Source organism: Ambystoma mexicanum, chromosome 3q (genome assembly GCF_040938575.1).
Source record: "Ambystoma mexicanum isolate Mex_15411 chromosome 3q, UKY_AmexF1_1, whole genome shotgun sequence".
NCBI lineage: Eukaryota > Metazoa > Chordata > Amphibia > Caudata > Ambystomatidae > Ambystoma > Ambystoma mexicanum.
In genome coordinates, this window is record NC_090926.1 from 150260188 (window position 1) to 150273254 (window position 13067).

The window sequence follows — 13067 nt, forward strand, 5'->3', positions numbered from 1 at the left end:
CTAAATAATAGGTGCACATTACGTGGGGGTCGGTGTCTTCATTTATTATTACTGCCTCCAGTCTATGGGCCTCATTACACGGTAGGCGGTAGGGGTTAACGGTCACCGGTAAGGGTACCAGTGACCGTTAACCCTTACCGCCTTATTACGAGGTCCCTTTGCGGGTTGGTACTTTAACTCCTGCTTTTAGCAGGCGTTAAAAAACGAACCCACAAAGGGACCTTGGTGCTAATTACGGTATCGCAATTTGCGGTACCGTAATTAGCGCCTTCCCCATTCCCATTATGCCCTATGGGGGCAAAAATGGGAATGGGAAAGGGCCTTGGTGAATGGGGAATTACCGCCCCCGCTCACCTTGGAGTAGGGCGGTAATTCCGCCATCCACCAAGGCGGACACGGTAAAATACTGGCGGCAACCATGGTTACCACCTACCGTGTAATGAGGCCCTATGTGTCTTATGGTTAAGATAAAGTGGTTTGACCAAGAGGGTCAAATAAACCGCTAAAGTGAAACAGCTAAAACAGAATTGTTCTATCAATCAATAAGATGACTTTGTATTGTTTTGATAGTGTTAAAATGATGTGATATAGTTCTATGAGCCCATTCCTCAAACTGCTGTAGGGTCTCGGAGTTGCGGTCATCAACCTGGCAACTCTTAAAAATAGTCAACCGGTTTCAGCGATCCTTGTAACTAGCCACTTTCTTCAGGACGGAGAATCTTGCATTCTCATTGACAAAATGATTTCTTCACATGTCTCCACATCTTGGAGGGTTTTGAGAGGTGCTTCGGGTTACCCATGGGCATTTTTACTTGTGTCCCAATCCCTGTTGGGTTACAAAAAATGGACAGAGGGGGATTGTAAGTGCGGGATGTTCTGGATAAGTAATCAATTTAAGGAACAACCATGAAGGTCAAGGCGTATTACCTGTGGTTACACTTTCTGTTCTCTGGTCGTGGCAGATGCCCCTATGTTCTTGGTGACTTCCTGCGTCAACAACCTGTAGAACAGATAATTTGGTATGTCTTATACTGTACCAACTATTATACAGACTAGTTGTCAGTGCTTAAATGTACAGGTTCTGTTCATGTTCTGCTGTAATACCTGTAAAGTAGAAACGTCTCAGGTTCTGTGGCTGTTGGGTCTGGATCCTGGATACTTAATTTGTCCAGCGTTCTTCTGGAATTGTTATTGGGTACCTCCTGTAGAGTAAAGGCCAAAATAGGAACATTTACTCTTGAATCTTAGAGACTACGAGGTCACAACACATGCAATAACAAACACGAGTGAGTGTTTATTCTAATTACAACATTTAGTGCGTGTTGAGTTCCTGTAAATTTAATTAACTACACTGGTGCCTAACTGTTGTACCAAACAGAATTACACTCAATAGTGACTAAAAGCTATGAACCTTACATTTCGTACATGTAACAAAATGGATTATATGAATGGGCACAGCCTAATGAAACTTGGCTGTTGCCCAATGATACGCATTGTAGCTAGCGATGTGCATTTCAGTGTGCGTGTCGCTCGCTGTTCGATGCATATTTATAAGTAAATTGAGCCTAGTGCTGCTCAATTAGAGTCCATTGCAGCGCCCATGTTGCATGAGCGATACGGGTAATTGGACAGAGCATGTGCCCATTCCAAGCGATTCACCCGCACCCAGCTGAGCGAAAAGTACAGCAGCTCGAGGGCGAGTGAACCAAGATGGCGGCCCGAGGAAGACAAAGGGTCTGATCCGATGAGCGGAACTCGTCCGGAGGTGGCCGCCTGCGGGCAAGTCGAACGGGGTCCTGAGAGGACTGGCACTGTCGGGCACATCCAGTCTGTGACCCGGCGGCGGGGGACGCAACATGAAGGCCCGCGGCGCACGGGGTGACTGCCATGGTACCCGGACCCCGGAGCGCACAGAGACGAGCGTAAACGCTCGACCCCGGATGTAGACGCATGAGATCCTCCGGCTGCACATTGCCTAGTCGGATCGAGCGCTTGGGGAGACACGCGAACACGGAGGTGAGGAAGCCACTCTGTGTATTGCATTAAGCGTGTCACCCTGAGTAAAACACTGCGAGGAACGCCGGCCTCCCTTTGGGAGGAGACAATAGCAGAGCTACAAGCGCCATAGCTGACAACAGACAGTTGGCAACAAGTCGGAAAGTCTGAAATACATATATTACAGCGCTGCAATGAGAGACTGAGAGATGGAAACCCACATTTGAAATTTTGCGTGTTACAAGCCCTGTTGCATTATCCTGAGGAGGCTAGCCAGTACAATGGCATAACGAAAAGTAAGACTCCACAAATGATGATCCAGCCACTCTTGGGAACAAACAGGCTTACATAGGCATGCAGTGACAGGCAGTCACTGGGAGTGGGTAGGAAGCAGCACGTATGGCGAACCTGAGGAGGCCGTGTATGATAACTGCCGCACAGTTCGTCTCTTGAAAGTGGGGACAGCGAAGGAGGCCATCAGAGCCAGTAGGGCCATACCAGTGCTAGGCGGAGGCCCTGGAATCTAGGGCGACTGGAGCAGGAATCTGAGCCTTGAGAGGAAAGAACCTACCCTCCAGGATACGTGGGAGGACATAGTCCATTCTGGAAAGAGGAGCAGTTGCTGAAGGGCATCCCGGGGCACCTAGGCATGCTTGGAGTGAGGACAGCAAGCGCTGGGGCCGGCCCACTTTGCCCTGACGCATCAAGATGTCTAACAAGCCCATCAGATTGAAAAGCAAGCAGCCCACACTGGACGAATTCGCTAAAACGCCACCGGGTGCTGAAGGGGCCAGGCAGAAAGACAAGACTCCGGTTGGGGGCCCGGACGTTATGGGTAACCAGGAGGTACTGGCGGCAATTGCAGACCTGAGAGTGGCCTTGGAGACCAAACTGGGCCTGGCAATAACTGAACTGAAAGCTGCACTTGAGCTCAAAGTCGGGGCGGTGCAGGAGGACGTGCGTGGCCCACAAATTCGAACTTCATGCCTTGGTACAACGTGTGGGCAACCTGGAGAGTAGGGCGGAGGAAGTGGAGGGACGTGCCCGAAGAAAGAACATCCGTATCATCGGATTGCCAGAAGGAGCTGAGGGAACCAACCCTGCGGAATATGTCGAGTCAATGTTATTGCAGGAGATAACCGGGGGAGCCCTGTCTCAGGGGTTTGCAGTCAAGAGGGCGCACAGGGCCCTGACGAGGAAGCCGCCGCAGGGGAACCCTCCTAGGCCGGTAATAGCCAAGATATTAAATTACCGAGACGGGGAAAAATCCTTGAACACTTTCGGAAAGGTGGCACGATACAGAGAGGGGCAGCGAACATACGGCATACCCGGACTATACCTTACAAGTACAGGGCAGCCGCATGAACTTCGGGACCGTGAAAAAGAAGATTGCGGGAAGCGGGTCATAGGTACATGCTGCTCTATCCTGCCAAATTGAAGGTGTTCCACAAGGGTAGAACCTGTTTTTTGACACTCTGGAGGATGCCATGGGATGGTTGGACGCGCAGAGCTGCCCTCAGGAATCGGATGTTCAGGGAACAGACGGAGGAGATAAGTAACAAGTGGCTATAGAGCTCTAGGTGCTGCAGCTTATGACAATGGGACTTGAATATAGCACTGCATATAATAGGCGGAAAAGTGGGTTAAGAGCTTTAGCTATAGTGGCATTAAAAACTTTGATAAATATAGGAGCTACACGGGGCATGACCTCATACCCCCCATAATATATAGTAAGTTAGGTTGCTGGTAGTCTGGTGACACCCTGCTGGGTTCTGGGCCGGGCTTTCTGGGGCAGAACCAAACGCGGGGGGGTCCTGAGATCCAGGGATGGAACTGGGCACTTGTTGGGGTGGGGGACAAAGAAGGGAGGGGAAGGTGGAGGGTGAGGGGGGTGTGCAGCGGTTTGAAGTTGGGGAATGGGATGTTGGGAAGAGGGTGGGGGGGTGGGAAGGGGTTGTGTGCAGTGGTTTGTTGTAGTTGGGAAAGCGATATGGGGTGAGCCTACACCCTTGTGAAAACGAGGTAAACCATGGGAGACCTTAAGATAATCACTTGGAACGTTATGGGGCTCAGTAGCTATTTGAAACGAAACAAGGTTATGATGTATCTGCGAAGGCAGAAAGTGGACATAGCTTTGTTACAAGAAACTAATTTAACGCAAGATAAACTGGAAGTGTTACAGAATAAATGGAGAGGGACAGTAGTGGGGGCAGCATACAATGCCTATGCAAGAGGGGTAATCACATGGGTGGCCCCACATGTCCCATTCCAGCTGCTGAGCTCTGCGGCAGAGGCAGATGGCAGGATGGTGGAAAACCGAGAGATCTGCATAGCAAACACTTATGCTCCGAACCAGGACACGGCTGCGTACTTCAGGACCCTGTATGGTAAACTCAATGGTAGCATAGGGGGGGCGGTACTGTGGGGGAGAGACTTTGACTGTGTATTGAACCCCAACCTGGATAGATCAGATACGAAAGTAGATAGACCCACCCCGGCCGCAAAAGCACTGCATGCGCTGTTGGAGGATTTTGGACTGACGGATGCATGGAGGTCATGTCACCCGCAGGACAGGCAATATTCGCCCTATGCATCCCCACAGGGCCTATATACTAGATTAGACTATGTGTTTGTCACGGAGGAACTACTGATCGATATACCGCTGGCGGAATATAAAGCCAGAGTCCTCTCCGACCACTCGCCACTGATACTAGTGTGGCAATACCACCCCCGGGGGGAAGGATACCCACATGGCAGAGGCGCTAAAAGATAGTGTATTTAGGGAGGATATGCGGGAGGAAATATTAAGTTACTTTGAGATAAAGACTGGTAGTGTCAAGTCAGCGGGCACGCTTTGGGAAGCCTTTAAAGTAGTAGTGAGGGGAATTGCCATAGCAAAGTCGAAAGGGCTGCAGAATGGGATCCTGGACGAATTACAGTTCTCCAAAAAGGAGCTAGAAAAGGTACTGGAACGGGGTAGTAATACGCAGGAAGACATAGGGCCTCATTACAACCCAGGCGGCAAGTTCCCTACTTTACCACCATGGTGTAAACTCCATTTACACCATGGTGGATGGCGGATTTACCGCCCCATTCCAAGGTGAGTGGGGCGGTAAATCCCCATTCCCCATTTACCCTTCCCCATTCCCATTTTTGCCCCATAGGGCATAATGGGAGTGGGGAAGGCGCTAATTACGGCACCGTAAATTACGGTGCCGTAATTAGCGCCAGGGCGGGTTAGCGCCTTGCATTTTAACGCCTGCTAAAAGCAGGCGTTAAAATGGTAATCAGGCGTTAAGGGTTAACGGCGCCGACGGCGCCGTTAAACCCTTAACGCCTGGGTTGTAATGAGGCCCATAGAAACGATATTGGGTCTGCAATATAAATGTGTAGGACATTGGGAGAGGTTATGCAATCTTAACTATAAAAAGTATATAGAGAGACAACATGCTGGAGGAGACAAACGAGGGAGAGTCCTGGCGTGGCTCTACAAAAACGACAATGGAGACATAGTGGATACGCAGGAGGGGGTTAATCAGGAATTTGTGGAATTATACAGACGCTTGTACGGGGATGTGACAGGGAGTAACAGAAGGGAGATAGAGGACATACTGGAAGATATTGGATTGCCCCAGATCAGCGCAGAGGAGAGGGAAGAGCTAGATGCCCCGATCACCCTAGAGGAACTAGAGGAACTAGAGGAAGTAGTGAAGCAGCTGCCCACGTGTAAGACCCCAGGAACGGATGGACTCCCAAGCAAATTCTACAAGGTATATAAAGCAGAGGTACTTCCCCCACTGCTAGAGATGCTCAACGAAGCATACGAAGCTGGGAAATTACCAGAATCTTTACGCAAAGCGGTTATTATACCACTTCCTAAACCTAATAAGTCGGGTAGTGACTGCGGATCCTACAGGCCTCTGTCGATGTTGAACCAAGATAGTAAGATTCTAACAGCGGTCCTAGCAAATAGATTAAAGAAGGTTATTGATAAGTTGATACATCCTGATCAGACAGGATGGGCCTCATTACGACCCTGGCGTTGGACCATGGTGCTATTAGCACCATGGTCCATGCCGGATTCCGCCATGGTGGATGGCGGAATTACCACCCCATTACAAGGTTGGCGGGGCGGTAATTCCCCATTCACCATGGCCCCTTCCCCATTCCCATTTTTGGCCCATAGGGCATAATGGGAATGGGGAAGGCGCTAATTACGGCACCATAAACCATAAATTACGGTGCCGTAATTAGCACCAAGGTCGCTTAGCGCCTTGGACTTTAACGCCTGCAAAAAGCAGGCATTAAAGTGGGAATCTGGCGTTTAACGTTTAACGGCGCCGCAGCCTTTAACGGCGTCGTTAACCCCTTAACGCCAGGGTTGTAATGAGGCCCGATATGTCCCGAACAGAAACATCTCGAATAATTTGAGGCAACTCCATAGGGTGGTCGAACACTCTGATGGGGACACAGGCGAGATGGTGATATTATCGCTGGACGCGATCGAGGCATTCGACTCAGTCAGGTGGCCTTGGTTAAAGGCGGCCATAGCCAAATACGGCATGAGGCTAGGATATCTTCATTGGGTAGAACTACTATATAGCGCGCCACTAGCAAGAGTGAAGACAGGAACGGAGATCTCTGATAGGTGGCAACTGGGTAGAGGTACCAGGCAGGGATGCCCTTGGTCCCCATGCTGTATATCTTAGCGTTGGAACCTCTGGCGATTTATTTAAGACAGCAATATGATGCAATAGGCGTTGTCGTTGGAGAGATGTTGCATTTAATTTCACTATATGCAGACGACATGTTACTGTATTTGCCGTACCCAGAAGAAAACCTTCAATATATACTGGAAGTGATGCAAAAGTTCGCAGAACTATCAGGTATAGCTGTGAACCCTAGTAAATCCTGTGTGTTTCCGCTGGGGAGATATAGAGGGCTCTCGGTGGAGAAGCTGCCGGTTTTACAGATACCGTGGGAGGTCACAACCTTCAAATATCTCGGGATAGACAGATACTATACGGTGGAAGCTGAACACAAGCATAATACGGAAAGAACGGTTAAGAAACTGGAGAATAGTATGAAATTTTGGGCGAAACACCCCTTGGCAATGATGGGGCGTGGGGCGATGCTCAAGATGGTAGCATTGCCCAGATTGTTGCATTGCTTCACGAACATCCCATTCTCCATACCTCAGAAATTCTTTATTAAGTTGGATAGCATGTGTAGGGGATTTCTATGGCACGGGATGAGGAAAAGAGTAGCCCTGTGGAAACTACAAAATCCGTATGAGAAAGGAGGCATTAAATTACCAAATTGGGAAGTGTGTTATATAGCAAGCCAATTACAACATGTAGCCACATGGCTCTCCGAGGAGCCTACATTAGAACATAGGCTACACCAAGGGGACTGTGCTCCATATTTCCTGAAAGAGATGATATGATTGCCCAAACGGAAGTTGAGAGGTCGTCCCAAGATGTTGGGTCTTGGGTGGGGGATGTGGCAAAGGGCGTGCCGGTTGATGGATAAGTCATCCCCAGTCACCCCGCAAATCCCACTGGTCACAATGGTGGGAGCAGAAAAGCAACTAAGGTTAATGATCAGGAAGCACTGGGAACCGGTGGGAATAGCAACTATGGGGGATGTTTGGCAGGAGGGGAAGATGTTAGAATTTGATGAGCTGGTGGAACAAACAGGGTTGAGTGCCGGTCAATATATTGCATATCATGGGATGTTGCAGCGTATTAAAGACACCTGGTCCGAGGTGGAACTGGCAGAGGAGCCGGATACCATCTTGGATGTGATATATGATATGGCGGAAGGGGGTCACGAAACATCTAGAGTGTATGAGATGATAATGACCCAAGTGGGCAAGGAGGTGGTGCAACATAGACTGGACTGGGAAGAAGATGTGGGGGACCAAATGAGCTACGGGATGTGGGAGAAGGCACAAGGATATCATAAAAAAAGTGTCGAGAAATGCCAGGCTGCAGCAGATAAAGTTGTACATAACTCACAGGGCATACTTGACGCCATCAAAGATAGCTAAATTTAGAAACGCTGGAAGCAAAGTGTTCCCAAAATGTAATGAGGAAAATGCAGGGATGGTGCATATGTTCTGTGCATGCCCACAAATAGCGAGATATTGGAGGGACATAGCACAGAAAATGGAAGATAAGGGGATCTATATGAAGGTGGATACTGCGTGGGCTTGTTTGTTGGGTGGGTTCCCCAGATCGCGTAAGCTTAAACATGTGAGTAAATTAAAAGATCTAGCATATGTCCTGGCAAAAAGAAGGATCGCAATGGGATGGAAAGCATGTCACAGACCCAAAGTGGAAACATGGTGGCGGGACTTGCAGAAGTGGACGGAGACAGAAACTGTGGCATGGCAGGAAGCATGTAGAGGGGACATAGAGGGAGAAGCGGGAGCCCTATTGGGCTGGAGGCAATTAATAGCAGAACTACTTGGGCCCTCGTATGATAGACCAAGTGATGGTGACTCGATGAGTGCGGCTGAAGTGGACTCCCTACAGCAAGAGGCGGGAACTAACAATGCGGGAAGTTGGCTCGGGAGGGGGGAGGGACAGGGAACACAGTGGGCGAGAACATAATAAAGTATGTGTACATGTGAGCAAATTGTGCATCCACTGTAAATTTGATTTGGGTTGTTATTTTGTTGTTTGTTTAAATTTAATAAAAAATCTTTTTTAAAAAAAAGAGAGTTGAGGGCAAGGATTCCCATACCCTTGTAGGCGGCACACCATCGCCAACTAGGCACGGGTGTGTGACACTATGGGGGTATGAGTTATTCACACACAGGACGAGAAAGCTATCATTAGGGACTCAGACCCAGGAATAAATATTTTTTAATAAAACAACTACTGTCTATTTTGTGCTATAAAAATTTGTTAGTGCTCCATCAACAAAACAGCAATTTAAAAATGCATATGATATGGTGTTCCCAGAAAGACAACCGAAAGTTCGGCCAGCATCATAAACATAGATGTGTGTGTGCATATGTATTATATATATATACCTTAACGTGAGCAAGCGGTTTGTTACCGCGAAACACGTTGTTTTCGTGCTGTTTTCTTTTCTGTACTGGACATTTAATTTATTAAAGAATATTTTTTGGCTTACATTAATGGTTTGCTGCCTCAGTGTTTTGCCGCGATTCCTGCATGCAAGACCGCTTCCTGGAGTGCCTTCCGCCTTCCCTGCACTCTTGTACAGGGTCTACCATATATATATATATATACTCACTGAAAAAACGTTGTTAAAGGGACATTATGGTTAAGTTGCTCTCATAAAAACCTATGAAATTGAATGAAGAAACTTTGTTAAAGGGATGTTATGGTTACAAGTAAAACCAAAAACCCTCAGAAATTCGCCAATTATGTAATCTAAGAGACCATAACTCCCGCCACCACCGTGCACAGCTAAAACTAACACCCAGGACATCAAAGATGACATCACAAGTGTCATTGATGACATTACTGATGACATCATATATCTGGGGCACTTGTTTTTGTTCACTGACGTATCTAGGCCAGGAGGTTTTGTTAACTGACAGTCAGAATATTAAAATGTAAAAGGTGCTAAATATCTAGACATTAACCGTGTCATATGTTCTTAAAGTACTTTCCTTAGGGTTTGGTCTCAGCTCATGGTGCACATACATGGGGCAATAATCAAGCATCAAACACACAATTTATTTGTATACATGAAGATAAACTTTAATGTTATCAACATTTTCTGGTGATGCTGTTTCTTTCTTCCTTATTTTAGTTTCCCTGTATGTGCCTCTGATTCGTATGCATTGTTGGTGTTCATATGTGTTGTTTGTACTAGTACAAGTGTGTAGCAAATCTTCAATTGTTAGCTAGTTATTACATGTTTAACATCACTCAAAACTCTGATAAGGTAGCATTCGTTATTTTACTATCCAACATTAAAAGATTATTAATATTGTACTTCTATGGTGCATGCTGCAGCCATTGCCTATGTTTATGTATGACTAGGTTCCTGTATTAACAACAGCACTCCAATATAATGTTTTGTTTAGATGAGTACATTCTTTAATAGATTAAGTAGCTCATTATAGGTCTCCCGATCACCCCTGACATCTTTTTACCAACATTATAAACACAACCCCTTGTGGGGACTTTTCATCAACATTAATTTCATATGTGATGCCATCAGTGGTCATCAATGACAATTATATACTAGAGAAAAAGAAAAAGAAAAAAGCACAGAAACAATTTTCTGTCATCAATGACATTTCTAATGTCTTCTTTGATGTCCTGGGTGTTAGTCCTAAATACTTTTCTCCAACATACAATTAGGACCATAAACCATGGACCTTAATGACTATGCACTGTCTCCGCACTCCCCTCTCCACACCATCCATTATTAAAAAATACGGATTGCATGTGCACACCATCGCAGAAGACGGCCCTTCTACCATGTTTACTGTTAATGTTGGTAGCCCTCATCATTGTCTGCTTATAAACGGCAGAGTTGGGGAGGCGAGGCAAGCCTGAAGTACTAACCTTGACTCGTGGATCGGAAAACTGTAAAAAGAAGAAAGAGACGCACACAGTCAGTGAGTTGTCAAGCGATCTGAGAGACCGGTGTGTGTTAAGGAAAGATTGCAGTTGTAACATTATATCGCAAGTGAAGGCTGCATGCGTATGGATGCGATGCAAAGAAAGTCAGACCTGTGATTGCATTTTGAAGTAAGGACAGCTGTGAAACCAGCGATACTGGGCCCGACGGAGGGGGACCAATGTGAACTTTTGTTTTGAAGAGGTCTAAGCCCGACAGAGGGGGACTGGCATGAATTTTTTGTTGAACATTGTTGGAAAGGCTGGAAAAAGAAACTTTAACGTGGAAGGCCAGGCAGGCCTCGATCCACGTTTTCAACTGTTTTATGTTAAAAACCCGAGCCAGAGTGTGTCATCCTGCCTACGGGGACTGCCTTACTCCATGCTGTCTGGTGTGGGGAGGAGATCTGATTCAGCCACATGCATTCTTTATATTTGAACACTGATTTTCCTTTACATACATATCTCCATTATACACTTTTTGTACAAGAGATATGGCAGGCATTAGGTTTTGTTAGCATAGGCGATTTTGATTTGACAGACTCTAGTAGGACTGTTTTCTTTATCGTTTGATGATCGAGACTACTCCCATCATAGTTGTAAAGCAAAGTAGGAGTTTTTCCAAACCCAGAAACATTAATAAAGATTTTACAAATTGTACCTTTTTGTGTCAGTGTAATTCTAGTGATACCATGCTTCCCCTACAATAATAAGTGAGAATAGGTGTAGGAGCTGTGCAAATGTACATTTTTAGCTTGAAACTTACTAGACCAGCTAAAATCCAGCTATAATGTGATCAATGACATTTGTGATGTCATCTTTGATGTTCTGGGTGTTAGTGTTAGCAGTACACGCTGGTGGCGCAAATTATGCCTGCTTAGTTTAGCATACATGCAACTTTTCTGGTGGTTTTCGGTTTTACTTGTAACCATAATGTCCCTTTTAACATTGTTTCTTTATTGAATTTCATAGGTTTTTATCAGTGCAAGTTAACCATAATGTCCCTTTAACAAAGTTATTTTACTGAATTTCATAGGTTTGTATTAGTGCCACTTAACCATAACATCCATTTAACAAAATGTATTCACTGAACGTATATACATAGAACAGCCTTGGCAGTATGAAACACGCTCAGCAGCAAGCCTATCGAGGGGTCTGTGCCACCAAATGTGAGTGGCTGCTTTAATATGCTTGGACCCTGCCCGTCATCCATAAACAAAGCAGTATGGAGGGATAAGTTAAACGCTCCAACAGGCACCGGTACTCCAAAAAACATTCCAGAGTCCCAGTATTATGAATTATGAGTATTTTCATTTGAAGGTGGACAGGTGAAGAGAAACCAATGTGTTTCACCCCAACATGGGCTATTTCGTAATTCAAATCAAAGATGGTATAGGCTAACTACAAAATCTCCAGACATCATGCCAGGGGCTGCATGGAGAAAGAAATGACCGATGCATTGGAGAAGAAATACATTGTATTATCTGTTTAAAAACCAATAAAGAGTGTGGAGCTAAAAAAGGCTACAGACTCCCCTAATGAAATGTGCCTGAGGTAAAAGTTATTTTGGCAGATTAAAACATATTTGGCTATAAATAGGTAATTGGAAATTAATACTTGAATATTTTTTTTATTTCTTTATTTATGGAAATTACAGGTTAAGCAATGCATTTTTGGCACAAAAATCTTACAAAAATATTAACATTGATTTACAGAGCAGAGGACCAGTTCCTTAACAATGGGTGAGAGGATGTGGATATAAGACAGGATGATACAGTGGTGGTAGAAACATTAACCAGGGACGAGAACAGCAGAGCATGATATAGTAACTGTACAGTGGATGAAGTGCTAAATTTAGGATGATAGGGTGAGGGTTATGTCCGTGGGGTTGCTGTGGAGTGGTAGGGGGAGAGGAGAACAGGTAGATGTGGTGGCATCAAATGCTATGAAAGTGGTTCTTCAGAAAGGAGTAGAGCTAGGAAGTTGGATTTTAAAAAGTGATAATCGTAGTAGTGCAGAGAGGTAGAGGATGAGCACTCCATAGTAAGGGAGTGAGGAGATTAGGAGAGTGAAAGCGTGAGGGAGCGCAAGGGACATGAGAGGTGGCAAGGAAGTGAGCGGAGGATGATCGTATGGAGGGAGGGGGAGAGTAGGGGCTGAGATGGCCCTATAGGTAGTGTGGGGAACATCTGTGTGTAGTTTTGAAGATGATGAGAATAGGTTTATAATTTTCTCTTTGTCTCATAGATAACCAGCCTACCTGCCAACTGGCTGGAGGGGAAGCAGGGAAGGTTGAAGAGTGTACGGACAGCAAAGTTGAGGACTTTGAGAGAAGAATAGAAGAGGGGGACAGGAAGAGATAGCTGTTTGGAAGGGAAGTAAAGAATGTCAGTCTTAAAGAAGTTGAGCATGAGTGAGTGAGATGCCATCCAGTATTTGATGGCGGAGGGACAGTTATAA

The 13067-nt window shown here is 46.0% G+C and overlaps 1 protein-coding gene across 1 annotated transcript in view; it reads left to right on the forward strand.

Moving 5' to 3' along the window:
• Positions 1 to 13067, forward strand: part of MARCHF9 (membrane associated ring-CH-type finger 9) — a 731209-nt gene that overhangs the window by 338708 nt on the left and 379434 nt on the right. The window lies entirely within an intron of this gene.